The sequence below is a fragment of the Carcharodon carcharias genome, chromosome 25, assembly GCF_017639515.1.
Source record: "Carcharodon carcharias isolate sCarCar2 chromosome 25, sCarCar2.pri, whole genome shotgun sequence".
Taxonomy (NCBI): Eukaryota; Metazoa; Chordata; class Chondrichthyes; order Lamniformes; family Lamnidae; genus Carcharodon; species Carcharodon carcharias.
Window position 1 is genome coordinate 44534361 of NC_054491.1, and position 14801 is coordinate 44549161.

The following is a 14801-nucleotide window of genomic DNA, read 5'->3' on the forward strand; positions in this document are numbered from 1 at the left end:
TGAGCCAAGAAAACGCAAACTATCCTCTACCAGATGCCAAAGTCAGCTGTCTCCATGCCACCCCACATCCAACACTTCTCACCCTGTCATCACCCCACACAGCATGTCATTGTAATGTACTCTGTAACCATCTGAGCTGACGGACTGCTTTCCAAATCACTCAGAGTACCAAGCATGAAAGGCAACAGCCTTTCAGCAGATGTAATCCCCTATTTATATGGCATAGTTACAAAGTTGCCTCTGTTCCAAATTTGACCAATTTTTAATGTAATTGGCATTTTTATAGGCAGAACGTCACAACTGAATAAGTATTAAGACAAGTGTATGACTTTCCACTTCTGCTAGGGTCTTTCCTAGTGAGTAGGAGAGTGGGGCACAGGCTACTTCTGAAGGTGATTTCCTGCATGAATTTTTTCAGGGTCTGACTGCACCAGCCCAACTCCACTTTGAGTTGTGTGTTAGATGGGCCCAGGGTCTCAATTGTTCTTGTTCTGTTAATTGTATAAATTAAAGTCTATACAGGTGGAGGGAATTGATTGAATTATTAGGATCTTTCCTGATGGGGAAGGTTCTACTGGGTGAAAATGAAAACTGCAATGCTGCATTGTACAGTCAGATGGGATTTTAGTCTACACAAAGCAATGCCTATTCAGGTATATACAATTATTCTTTCCAACACTGTTCCTCCAGAAGATGCAAGCAAAACTATTTGTTGTGATACTCTGTGCTTCTAATGACCACCTCTTCAGTTATATTACGCTCTACCTGAAGGCACTATACAGTAAGAGTGAAGTTGTCATTCTTATTCACCGTATCCAGAGGGTGCCAAACTATGAGACTGTTACTTATAGCTGGACAGTACATTTACAAAGCTGAATTTGTAACTTGAGCATTCCCACCAAAATCAAATCAATTACATATAGAATTTGGAATGTGTAACACATGGTACACAGTTTGCAATGGGGTTTCCAAAACACTTGAAACAGTGACACCCATTAGTCAGTCACACAATGCACCAGAAAGACATGACATGGACAAAAATAATCATTTAAAGGTAACTGACGCTAGCACATTGCTGTATGTGCTCCACTGCTTTCTTCTCTTCTCAACCTTTTGTCCAAGTCTCTCGTTGGTAGGACCACTATATCAGGTGCTAAATTAACACAAGTTATTGATTTCCATATATACAGTGTTAAATCTGATTCCTTATTGCAGGAGTACTCTCAAGGCTGAATTTGTTTGTACCAATTATCACAGAGTCTCTAGGCCAAATTCTAAAACTAGCCATATATCTCTCCTTCTGCTCACATACGTAACTCCTTATTAATGTATTTTTTTCTTGTAGGCGAAGGAGAGTGGGGCACAGGCTACTTCTGAAGGTGATTTCCTGCATGAATTTTTTCAGGGTCTGACTGCACCAGCCCAACTCCACTGAGTTGGGTTGGCACCCAAGAGTCATGTGTTAGACGGGCCCAGGGTCTCAACTGCTCTTGTTCTGTTAAGTGTATAAATTAAAGTCTATACAGGTGGAGGGAATTGATTGAATTATTAGAGAATGGAGACATTAGTGTGGGACTTAAGAGCTATATACTTAGAAACATATGAATTAGGAGCAACAGTAGGCCAGTGGCCTCTCAAACCTGCTCCGCCATTCAGTAAGATGCTGGCTGATCTAACTGTGGTTTTAATGCCACTTTTGTGCCTACTCCCTATATCCTTTCACTCCCTTGTTAGTCAAGAATATAAGAAACTTGTAATGTTTCCCTCTGTGTATAAATTCAAAATTGAGTTAAGATTGGCTACTTCAACAATGTGTTAATAGTTTAACACATCTAGCCCCTGGATATACAGCAGCATCTGCACTGACTAAGAAGCATAGAAAAATCAGCACTCAGCAGATTGAAGCAGTGTAGTCCTTTAGTTCAATGTTAATGCTGGTTCGGGAAAGCTTTGCATATACTGCGCATGGACAGGAAGTTGGGACACAGACTATAACTGGAGCCTGGGGTAATTGAGTAGCCCTTCACTCATTGTGCCTACAACTCCCTTTCTTCAGGTTGGGTCCTGTTATTATTACAGGGACGTGACTCGGGGCAGAGTCCTGTGTGGGGGAGCAAGGAGAGCAGCATTTCTACTTAGATGCCCATGTATGTGCATCTGTATCTGCACACCTGTATGTAATGACGTCACTGCACACATGCCCAGACAGGATTTAAAACTGGTACTGAAAGAAGGATTTTCAGGTAATGGCCAAGTTTTAATGACATCATTGTTGTCTCTGTGCATGCGCAATGAAGACTTTCAATCAGCGTCAGGAGTTATAATACTCTCACAAGCTGACCTCCATTTATACCTGATAGGGTGCTGGTTACATATTTGCGAATTGGATAAGTACTAGAAAGAGAACAAAGCTGCAGGGATAGTGGAGTGGGATTATCTGGATTGCTCTTCGAAAGATGGCACAGATTCAATGTGCTGAATGGTCTCCTTCTGTGGGATACTATCCTATGATTCTATAATTTGGCACTGTGATCTTTTTTAACCTGTTCAGTTTGTAAGGAGTGGGGGAAATCACAAGTTTACATATCACATGAGGGAGGGACTCAGCCACCTCTCATGACTGCTGACCCACAGGAATGAGGACAAAACACAATCCACACTGAAGCTCTGGGAAGATTTCATTCCAGTACAGCTTCTTTCCCAGTACATTTCTTTGTTGTGGATCACGGAGTGATGGGAGAGCTTGCCAACCGTTGCATGTTGTGTTTGTGATGATGACCCAATTCATCTTTGAAAAAAAATCAGAAGGATAACTATCAATTGATATTGGTATACAAATGAACACTTTAAATATTATGTCAAAGCATAGCACACAATGAATCCCTGACAGAACACATGAACAAAAATGGGAAGAGCAGTAGGCATACTGCCCTTGAGCCTGCTCCACCATTCAATAAGGCCATCGTACAATCTCTACATTAACTCTACTTTCCTGCCCTACCCCATATTCCCAAAACACCGTGCAATGAAGCTCTGGAAAGATTTCAGTGGCACAATGACTGCTGCTTCATAGCAAACTCCTTAATGTGAAGCTCAACCAATGCCAGGAGCTAATTTCTGCGTCTTCACCATTCTCTTCAACTAATGACCTCATTCAGTAAAGCTGCTCATATGAAGAATGTAGCACCTGAATTTTGCAGTGAATTTGCTGGAACCTTTAATTGTCACCACACTGCTAACATCCACACTGCTAACATCCTAAAGTATTCATGATCATTTTTTAAAAGATAAAAATAGGCTTGGGATTGTTGCTGTACAGCAGAAGGCACTTCGTATTCTCATTCTGACACCATTTCTGAAGCAGGTCTGGAAACGCACATACAATGCAGTAATGCAGTGGCTACAATAATAGATTAGCAACCTAGATCAAAGATAGACCAGAAAGGCCTACATTTATACAGTGTCTTTCACAACTTCAGGACATCCCAAAGCACTTTACGACCAACGAAGTACTTTTGAAATGTTTAATGTAGGAAAAAAGTTGTACTTTCAGCTTTCACCCAGCATGAATAGAAATGAAAGCTGTTAAGATTGTTCTTTGTGGAAGGAGTCTGACCAAATCTACATGGGATACCAATTCTGCACTAAGGGCAATTGATAGGGTACAGAGAGAGAAATTATTTCTGCTGTTGAGGGAGTCAAGGACTAGGAGGTAGGGTCTAAAAATTAGAGCCAGGACTTTCAGGCATTAAATTAGAAACACTTCTACACACAAAAGGTCTGCAAACAGCAATTGATACTAGATCAATTGATATATATCTAAGATTGTCAGATTTTTGTTAATTAAAGGTATTAAATGATATGGGCCAAAGGTGGAGTTAGGTTGCAAATCAGCCATGATCTCACAATGGCGGAACAGGACTGAGGGGCTTGATGGGTGAAATGGCCTACTCCTTATCTTAAGTGACTGATGCTTAACATCCACTGAAGTGACCTGGTACCCAGTTCTACAAACGCCCGGTAATTTAGAAAGGACAAAAGAGATGGATAAAAAAGAATGCAGTCTTGCTAGTATCACTCAAAATAAAAGAAACGTGTCGGTCACTTAACCTTGCTCATAGGGCTATCAGCAGTGAAGCATGAGTCGGAAAGGTGAGGATGCAGCTTAGTACCCCTCACTACGTACGGAAACGTGGGCCAGTTAGATAAAGGGAACTTCAATCCCAGCAGTACCACCCATATCTCTCCATGCCTGACTCAGGAACAGGTCAGGTGACATAAGACTCCATGTCCCACAAAAAGACTCATGATTTTTAAAGCTTTGAAATAACAATAATGCCCTCATGACAGGTGGCTTTCAGGTATCATGCTGGAGAGATGGTAAGAGTTCTGACTGAAAGGTTAACTTCTACCATAATGAGAATCTTACTGAAAATCAATTTCATCAAGTGGGTTACCTCAGGAGGCATCTGGGTGTGCCAACAAGACAGTTAAACACAATCAAGATGCAAATACAAACCCAGACATTGAAGGACAGTAGTTGTTCCATCGATTAAAGCAGTATCCAGGACACAGATGGAAAGTGTTATTTTATTTCTGTTCAGTTACAGATCAAATGCTACATTTATACTACCTATTGATGCTGGAATCTGGAATGGCTCCAGTTTTGCCCTGATTTAAGGAACCCAGCAGTGAACTGCAATTTGGAGAACATTTGAAGTTGGATACCTTTCCATTTATAAGTGACGACAAAAAAGACTACAACAGGGCACAAACCCTGACTCTAGCAGTGACACCTCACAGCACACCATTTAGAAGCATTTCAGGGATCACTTTACACTGGAATCTTTGTGAAACACTTGAAAATACTCACTTTCAAAATGCTCCTCCACTATGCTATCCGATTTTGCGTGTTTAAGCTGCATATGCACAAGCTAAGTTCAGCAAGTTCCACCTTCTGATGAGGAACAGCATTGGTCTGATTATTGACCTAGTCCACTTGTTGTGCAGTATTATCCACTGTAATGTCCTTCAGGAAAGTAATGAGAACAGTAGCATAGTGGTTATGTTACTGGGCCAGGAACAAGGACTAATGATCCAGAAACATGAGTTCAAAGCCCATCACAGCTGCTGGGGGAAATTTTAAATTCAGTTAAATAAATCTGGAATAAAAAGCTAGTAATGGTAACCATGAAAACCAGATTGTCATAAAAACACATCTGGTTCATTAATGTTCTTCAGGGAAGGAAATCTGACCTACATGTAACTCAAGGCCACAGCATATGGTTTACTCTTAGCAAGCCACTCAGTTGTTTCAAAGTGTTAAAGAACAGTCTAATAAGGCTAAAACGAACAGGCCACAAAGATCAATCTTGGCAATCTTGATCCTGCAAAGCCTTCTTCAGAAAATCTAGGCAATTGTACCAAGATGCCAGGCAATGACCATCTCTAACAAAAGAGAATTTAATCACCTCCCTTTGGCATTCAATGGCATAACCAATGCTGAATCTCTAACATTTTCTAGTGGGGTGAACACCACTGACCAGAAACTTAACTGGACCAGCCACGGTCACTAGAGACCCATCATCTTTTCAGACTGGTGGGAGATGAACAGTGTTGTTCATCAATAAGTGCTCATTTTGATGTATATTATTGGGTTGGACTTGTATATACTGGATATAATTTCAATGTTTGCAAATGACACGAACCTTGGAAATGCAATATACAATGAGGGGGATGATAAGATTTTAAAGAGGACATGGGCATACATGAAATGGGCAGATACATGGCAGATGAAATTCAATAAGAAGTGTGAAGTGATAAATTCTGGCCAGGAAAATGAGAAGATGCAATATAAACTAAATGGTACAATTTTTTTGAAGTACAGGAAGAGAAACCTGGGTGGCTAGGCTGTTACTCCCCTTCTGAAATAATTAGAGGGATAAAGATAACTCCCCTGCCCTACCATTCCAAGTTTGACCATAACAGGTTCTTTTGTGAATTTAGAAGGATGGAGGAATTTCACTCAATGTCTGTGTTTAACTGTTAATGTGCTGATTGTAAAAAAAAAAGTCTGGCAGGCTGAGGTGCAAAACAAAAAGGGGTTAGATTTTATTCAGTTAAAAACCCATCCAGGTAAAGATAGTAAGATATTTGAATAGGTAAACCAGCACTTCTCGAATTTTTGCAATCCACATTCACATACACACTCATGCAAAATTTACAAGTTATCCTGTGGGTAGTAACTTTCTTAGCCAAATTAAAGTTCAATGTTGAAAGGAATAAAATCTTGAGTTTGTTGTTTATGAATCTGTGGCTGCAGCAGAAATATTTCCAACTTCCTTTAGAATCCAGGAGCTGAGCTGAAAACCACGTAACTACAATTGCCAGAGATCATTTCTTTCTAATCCGTAACCTGTCCCTTCCAGAAGTTGATGCATTTCGCACTGGAGGTTTCTTTCGATAGAAAATTCACCATTTCTGCGCTGGATTTATAAACTGTAAGAGATAGGGTCTTAACTTAGGAGGGGAGAAAAGGGAGTTCCTTTCTGCTTCATTGGCAGCTTTTCCGGACTACTCACTGCTTCTGTTTTTAGCAGCTTGTATTAAAGAGATTTCAAAATGGTTTTCAGTCACATGACTTCCCTTTGCCCATAATGATTTCAGAAGGGGTTTATCTATCTGATGTCTGAACTGACTGTTGCTTTTGTTTCATAGCCAGGGGAAGAGTAGGTTATCTAATGTGCCAACCATTAAACCCTTGAGTTATTATTCTTGATGAGATAGGAAGACAAATCTGTAGATAACCATTGTTCTAGCAGACACTGTCGCCACTGGAGATGTAGTCGTATAGAAATGCAAATGTCATGTCCAGTACATTTCTGTAAATCCCTTTGAAGTTGTTCTTGACATCCTCAGGTGTGAAATTCCAGAGGAGAATGTCGTGGCATGCCTGAATTGCAATTCGCATTGGAACTTTTCAAAAGCTAGTCAACTTTCAATAACAGACGTCTAGTGACTTGTGGCAGCCACCTTTAGTCACTGTCTTTCTTATCTTCAAAAAGATCTCTTTAAACAGTTCAATATATGTTTTGTCAGCCAGTGAAATTACAGATTAATATCACTCATGCACAAGTCACATCACCATGACAATGTACACAAATCTTTGAAGATGGCAGGGCTTGTTGAGGAGGCTGTTAAAAAGGCATCTGGGTTGCTTGGTTTTATAAATCAAGCCATGGGGGACAAGAACAAAGAAGTTATGCTAAGCCTTTATGGAGGACTTTTGGCCCCAGTGTAGTATTGGATTCAATTCTAGGCACTGCACTTCAGTAAAGATTCCAAGGTCTCAGAGAGTGTACAGAAAAGATTTATTCGAATGTTACCAGGAAAAAGGGACTTCAGTTTTGTGAAGAGATTGGAAAGCTAGGGCGTCTCTCCTTAGGGCAGAAATGTTAAGAGGAGATTTAATAGAGGTGTTCAAAATCATGAACAATTTTAATGGATTAAATAATGGGAAACTGTTTCCAGTGGCAGAAGGGCCAGTAGCCAGAGGGCACAGATTTAAGGTGTTTGGCAAAAAAAAAGTGCCACGAGGTAACGTTTTTTTTACATGAGTTGTGATCTAGAATGTACTGCCTGAGAGCATGGTGGATCCAGATTCAGCAGTAATTTTCAAAGGGCTAAAGGAAGAGGCCTGTGGGACTATTGGATAGTTCTATCAAAGAAGCAGCACGGGTACAAGGGGTGGAATGGACTTCTTCCATGCTATAATTTTTTTGATTTTAGTTTCCACTGATATCAAATACAAGGCAGGGAAATGAACCAGTCTCTCACATTTATTATGCATTAATGCTGAAATGTAAATGCTAAATAACACCTTTTAGAGTTGGGTTCTAATAACCAATTTTAGTTTTAAAACAGAATGCTCCCCCCTCTCGATTTTTATACTTCTTTATGGGGGAAACCTCAAATTACCTACCTGATAAAAGCCGTGGCTCTGTGGCATCACTCTCACCTCAATAAGGATGACATAGTTTCAAGTCCACTTCAGAGGCTTGAGTGCACAGCCTAGGCTGAAATTTCTAACAGTACAGAGGTGGTACTGCACTGTTGGAAGTGCTGAGTTTCAGATTAGACTTTAAATCTCTCAAGTGGTTGTAAACGATCCCATAATACTTTCAAAGAAGAACAGGGTCTTAACCTATTGTCCTAACCAATATATCTCACTCAGTCATCATCACTGAAAAACAGATTATCTGGTCATTTATTTCACTGCTGTTTGAGGGATCTTGCTATGAACAAATTAATATGAACAAAATGACGGCTGAACACCCAACACTACAATAGCGACTGCATTTAAAATTTGACATCATTACCTGTTAAATGCTTTGATATGCACTGATTTAATGACAGCCCTATTTGGAATGTCGTTCAATGCAGGTCCAGCTAAATACTATTCCTGGGGCAAACAATTTCGGCATTAATGGCCCAGTAGCTATTTCTGCTAATCACATTTCTGCAGGATTCCAACTATCCAAGAATCCAGCAGGCAGTCACAACAGTCAGAGTCTGTATAGTTCCTCAAACTTAAGAATCATTTGTTTTTTCAAAAATCACCCACTGACTCAGTGGTAATCTCTCAATTCCAAATGAAGTACAGAGGCTTTCAGAAATGTAGAAAGAGAAGCATAAGATTTTTGGCACAGGAGACAGCCATTTGGCCCTTCCTTAAGCTGAATTTTCAAAAAGTAATTAGGCCCCTTTCAGAGACTGATTTTACAATGTTCCATTTTCCTGTTTCCATCCCCACACCCTTCAGATCCTTTGGAATAGAGGTAAAGAAAACACTTGGCATAAAAGTAAAGGTGCTTCACTCAAGAGAACCAGTTTCATCTGATCTCTTGCCAAAAAGTGAAATCTGTATACAAACATTCCACTGAAATTGATTTGGTGATGATCCAAGTTCCTGCTCCATCCAGGAATCGAGCTATTGTGGACCATGTTGGCCAGGCAGCAATCGAAGATGGATGTCCTCTTCACAAAGGTCAGTTTGCACTGTTATGCATAGGCTCAACTGAGGACTACAGGTTTTCCATTTTGATTTATGAAGAAAGCTGATGGAGCTGCCCTTTTCAGAGTACAGCTTATTTGTTAACTAGGTCCAGGCAACCTCAGGAAGCTCCAACAAGCACCAAAGGCTGTGGCTATTCTGGGAATGATGTGCAACGGCTGTTAGGTCCTTTAATCATTGAGTAGAATCATGGAATGGTTACAGCACAGAAGGCCATTCAGCTCATCATACCCATTCTGGCTCTCTGCAATAGCAAATCTGCCTTGCTCTTACCCTTAGCTCTGCAATTTTTTCATCTTTTCAGGTGCTTACCTAATTCCCTTGAGAGCCCCCATTGTATCCATACTCTGACAGTATATTCCAGATCATAACCACTCAAGACATAAAGAAGTCTATCTGCATTTTATCATTGGTTCTTTTCCCAATCACCCAAAATCAAGTTCTCAACCTTTCCATTAATGGGTACAGTTTCTCTCTATACACTCTGTTTAGACACCTCTAACAAATCTCTTCTCAACTTTCTCTTCTTTATGGAGACCACCACCAGCTGCTCCAATCTATCCATGTAACTGAAGTCCTTAAGCTCTGGAACCATTCTTGTAAATCTTTTCTGGGCTCTCTCCAAAGCCTTCACATCCTCCCAAAAGTGTAGAGCTCAGAATTGGACACATTGCTCTAGTCAGGGTCCAACCAGTGTTTTATAAAGGTTCAACATAACTTCCTTGCTTTTGTATTCTATTACTCTATTTATAAAGCCTAGGATCCCATATGCCTTTTAACCACTTTCTCAACCTGCATTGCCACCTTCGATATTTGTGCACACATATCCCTAGGTGTCTCTGTTCCTGCACCCCCTTTAGAATTGTGACCGTGTTTTATATTCCAGCTCCTTGTCCTTTCTACCAAGTATACCAATTCACACATTTCTGCATTAAATTCCATCGGCAACGTGTCTGATCATTCCATCAGCCTGTCAATGTCCTCTTGAAGTCTTTCACTATCCTCCTCACAGTTCACAATATTCCAAGTGTGGTGTCATCTGCAAGTTTTAAAATTGTGCCCTGTACACTCAAGCCTGGGTCATTAATACATAGTTAAGAAAAGGAGTCGTCCTTGGGAGCCCCATTGTACACCTTCCTCTAGTCCAAAAAAACAACAGTCCACCACTATTGTTTCCTAGCACTCAGTCAACTTCATATCCATGCTGCCATTATCCTTCTTATTCCATGACTTCAACTTTGCTTATAAGCCTGTTATGTAGCACTTTTCAAATGCTTTGTAGAAGTCCATCTATACCACATCAACCACAACATAAAAGCAAGGTACTGCAGATGCTGGAAATCAAATAAAAACTGAAAATGCTAGAAATGTTCAGCAGGTGACGCAGCATCTATAGAGAATAAACAGTGTTAATATTTGTCAATGCCGATCATAATTGAGGAAAAAGAGTAACGTAATAGGTTTTAAGTAAGTGAAAGGGGAGAGGGGGGAATAAAAAGGGAAGGTCTATGGTAGGGTGGCAGGTAGGGAAGACCAAATGACGAAAAGTTTCATGATATAAAAGGCAAAGAAAATAGCAATGGATACAGTAAAGGAACAAAGGATGTGACTAGATGAAATGTGAATGGATGGATAGCAGCCATCTGAATGCAAAGTGAAGAACTAAATAAAGAAATTAGAAAAAAACCAAACCAGCGAAAAACAAAGAAACAAGTTGGAGGCAGTGGTTATGATCTAAAATTGTTGAACTTAATTTTGAGTGCAGAAGGCTGTAGACTGCCGAGTCAAAAGACGAGGTACTGTTCCTCGGGCTTGCATTGAATTCACCGGAATACTGCAGCAGCCAAGGACAGTAAGATCAGAGGTGTTGAACTGAAATGACAAGCGACAGGAAGCTCACGTTCATGCTTGCAGACTGAACTGAGGTGCTATGCAAAGCAGTCAGCCAGTCTGCATCTGGTCTCCTCAATGTAGAGGGGACCACATTTTGACCACCCTCGTCAACTATCTGTGTTCTCTCATCAAAGACCTCAATCAAGTTATTTAACATGATCTGCCTTTAGCAAATACATGCTGGTTTTCCCTAATTAATCTGCACTTGTCCAAGCGACTGTTAATTTTGTTCCAGATTATCATCTCTAAAAGCTTTTGTACCACTGAGGTGAACCTGACTAAGTGAAACTGCAGTTGCTGGGTTTAGCCTTGCACACTTTTATTGATTGAACATTTGCACTCAGGCATGAACCCATTCCTCTAGCAGGGCTAGCAATGTTATATCAAACTTCTTGCAATGCAATTGGAACAAATTTTCATCTGTCGATGACAAACTAGGGCAGCACTGCAGGCCCTGGAGAGTTGTAATGCAGTAATAGGAGACAGTTATGGCATTCATTCTCTCATAGATATTAGGTCAGGTCTTTTGGCATTAGGAGCAACGATGCACTGAATTTAAGCTACTAGTACACGCTTGGACCCTGACAAAATCTTGATGTGTGCATGGGAGGTTTAAATTTTCAATGGGCTGATTTGGGCTGCCCGGGGCCTCTGCTAACGTTGGAGACTTGGAGCTAGATAAGAACGACTTACCAGGGATACTTACCTAAAACTGTTAAAATGTTTAATCTCTGATGCAACTCAGTGATTAAAAGTGCAATCCAACCCACCACCCCGACACCCCCAATTCGACTAATCCCCAATAAACACCCAATCCAACTACCCCGAAAACCTCTGACCCAACTTAACCTCTCCCCAGATCCTGACATGACCTGATCCCCCAACATGACTACCAGATCCTCTGACATGACTACCCAACATCCGCCCCCCAACCTGCATACTCAGCCCCCAACCCGACTACCTACACGCTGACCTGACTACCCATAACCCAACTCAACTCCCCCGCCCACCCACTCACTAAATTCTCCAAAAGACTTGAGGTCTTTAAAAACTTACCCGAATATGGCAGCTCATGTCATAAAAATAGGGCAGGTCCCGTGCGCTGCTCCTATTGGCAAGTTTTCTTCCAGATTGCTGCACCGGGTCTTCTTTGTTCCAGCTGGAATCAGAAGTCCTGGGTGAAAGTGGGCAAAAAAGTAAGCATGCCATGATCCCCACAATCAACAGTTATATGTGTAGCATCATCACAGCTCGAATGAATATGAACAGTTCTTCTCAAACAGAAGAAACTAATGAACAAAAAATGGCATGATTTTCTGGCCTGGGAGACAAGCGTTCTACTGATGAATTTTATTTTTTATCTGAACATTTAGGGCATGCTTTTCTTAAAGGCTCAATTCCTCTCAATTTTTGTGATATTCTGCCTACATGTGGAATGTAGTTAATATCCAAACTATAAATAGATTAAGACGGATGAGTGCAGCTCCCATAACACCCAAGAAGCTTGACACCATCCAGAACAAAGCAGCCCACTTAACTGGCATCCCATCCACAAACATTCACCACTGAGTGCCAGCAGTGTGCACCATCTACAAGATGCACGGCAGGAACTCACCAAGTCTTTTTACACAGCACCTTCCAAACCCAGGACCACTACCATCGAGAAGGACAAGGGCAACAGATAGAACACCACCACCTGGAAGTTCCCCTGCAACTCATTCACCATCCTGACCTGGAAATATATCGCCGTTCCTTCACTGTTGCTGGGTCAAGATCCTGGAACTCCCTAACAGCACTGTGGGCGTACCAACACCACATGGACTGCAGTGGTTCAAGGCAGCAGCTTACCACCACCACCTTATCAAGGCAATAAATGCTGGCCTAGCCAGTGACACCCACATCCCATGAATGAATAAAAAAAGGAGTATGACAGGTAATTTTCATCACATGATGATTAGAATGGAACTGTCCTGTCAAGCTTCTGATGGGCCTGATGTCCAATGTTAAGTTTTTGATATTTGTGGCTTTCTTAAAAACTGGAGTGAAATCTGGTGACCTTTTCATCAAAGCAACAGATGCAAAGAGACTCGAGTCAGTAGCCACTGCTGCTCCCACTTCAGCAGAAATCAGATATCCTGCTTCCTGACAACACCACAGCAGATACCACAGACATCAAATAACAACAGGTTTCAATTTAACACCAAGAGGAAGCACCACTTATAAGGTGTGAGGATTGGTAAACAAAATGTATACATGAAATGATTACTTGTGACAATCAGATCCAGTTACTACAGAGGTCAGGCAATATCCATCCACCTTTCTACTCATTCACATACAATGGTTACAGCACTGGATTAGCAAGCAGAGGTTGAAAGTTCAAATTTCACCATGGCAAGTTGTGAAATTGAATTCCAAAAATATGATGATGGTGTTATAGAGTTGATCTTCAGGCAACTTTTCTTAGTGGAAACATTTAACTTTATTTACAAGACAGCAGCAGCAACTACTGTGTGCATCAAACCCCTTAACTAAAGAAGAACTCTCCTGTAGAGGTTCCCCGTGTTGTTAACACATTGGTTTACACAGATTATGTGATCTTACAACACAGAATTATTCTTAAAGCTGCAGTCCTACATTTCCCAAAACTATAAATACAACATTCCTCCCCCTTTAACTTTTCTGTACATTTTGTATTTACAAGGATATTTATATCATGAAATTACAATATTTACACGTCATAAAATTACAAGTTCAGTCTTTCAGGTGGTCTCCTGATCTGTGTGGAACGTCGCAGCTCCACAATTTCAGATTCTTTTGTAGGAAGCACATTCCCTGAAGCTGCATTATCAGGTACCTCACTTTGAAATCAAATCTTTCCATCAGTGAGGTTTTCCTCACCTCATTTCCGCATCTTTTGCAGATTGATAGATTGATGCTATGGTTGGTCAATAATTCCATTATCACTACACCACAGGAGTGGAAAACTAGATGGTCCTTGGACTTCTTTGCATAGCAATTCCTATGCCCCTAAAAGTAGATTGATGGGGTCAGCTGTGGCTGAGTGGTGCACTCTTAGCTCTGAGTGAGAAGTTGTAGGTTTAAGTCCCACTTTGTACACCTCAGTATATAATCTAGGCTGACATTTCAGTGCAGCACAGATGATGTTCAAAGAGTTAGAGGGTTCACCCTTTGTCTTAGCCAGCACTTATTCCTCAACCAAGGACAGGGTATCTGATCATTTATCTCACTGCTGTTTGCGTACCTTTACTGTGCATAAATTGGCTGCAGCATTTTCTACATTACAACAGCAACTACACTTCAAAAGCTCTTCACTGGCTGGGAGCATTTTGGGACATCTGTGAAAGGCACCATATAAATACAAGTTATTTCAGATTACTTTTTTTTAATCTCTCAGCAGTTATAGCCATATGGCTCTCCCAAATCTGCATTAAATGTGAGGAGTCAAGCACAGTTCAATCCCATGCAAATGCAGCTCTACATATTTACTGTAAGGTTCACATGCCCGTACCTGCAAAGGGCGATGCATTGCATTGGTGTAATGCTTTGGTGCTCTGTGGCATTCAGAGACTTGCTGCTGAAAATGTAATGGGAAAGAGGAGCAGATGCTTTCATAAATGGTCAAAACAGCCAGCAGACATAAAAGTACAGAAATTCTAAACAAAATAATTTAGAATAAATTTGTTTTGACCCAAGTTATGAACATTCTCAGTTTCTGAGCAAAGGAGATGCACATGGTCAGCGATCACACAAAACAATTATAAAAGGGCCCAAATATTTGGCCATAAAAGCATCAACCAATATCTGGATCTGAGCA

General features: G+C 40.8%; 1 protein-coding gene across 5 annotated transcripts in view; it reads right to left on the reverse strand.

The window, feature by feature from the left end:
* Nucleotides 1-14801, reverse strand: part of LOC121269532 (rho GTPase-activating protein 32-like) — a 524870-nt gene that overhangs the window by 431024 nt on the left and 79045 nt on the right. For 2 of the 5 annotated variants that reach the window (XM_041174188.1, XM_041174184.1), the window contains exon 2: nucleotides 12023-12140. The exons of the other annotated variants lie outside the window; for them this stretch is intronic. The gene's annotated coding sequence lies outside the window, so the exon portion shown is untranslated. The remainder of the gene's footprint in view (nucleotides 1-12022; nucleotides 12141-14801) is intronic. 5 annotated transcript variants of the gene reach the window in all.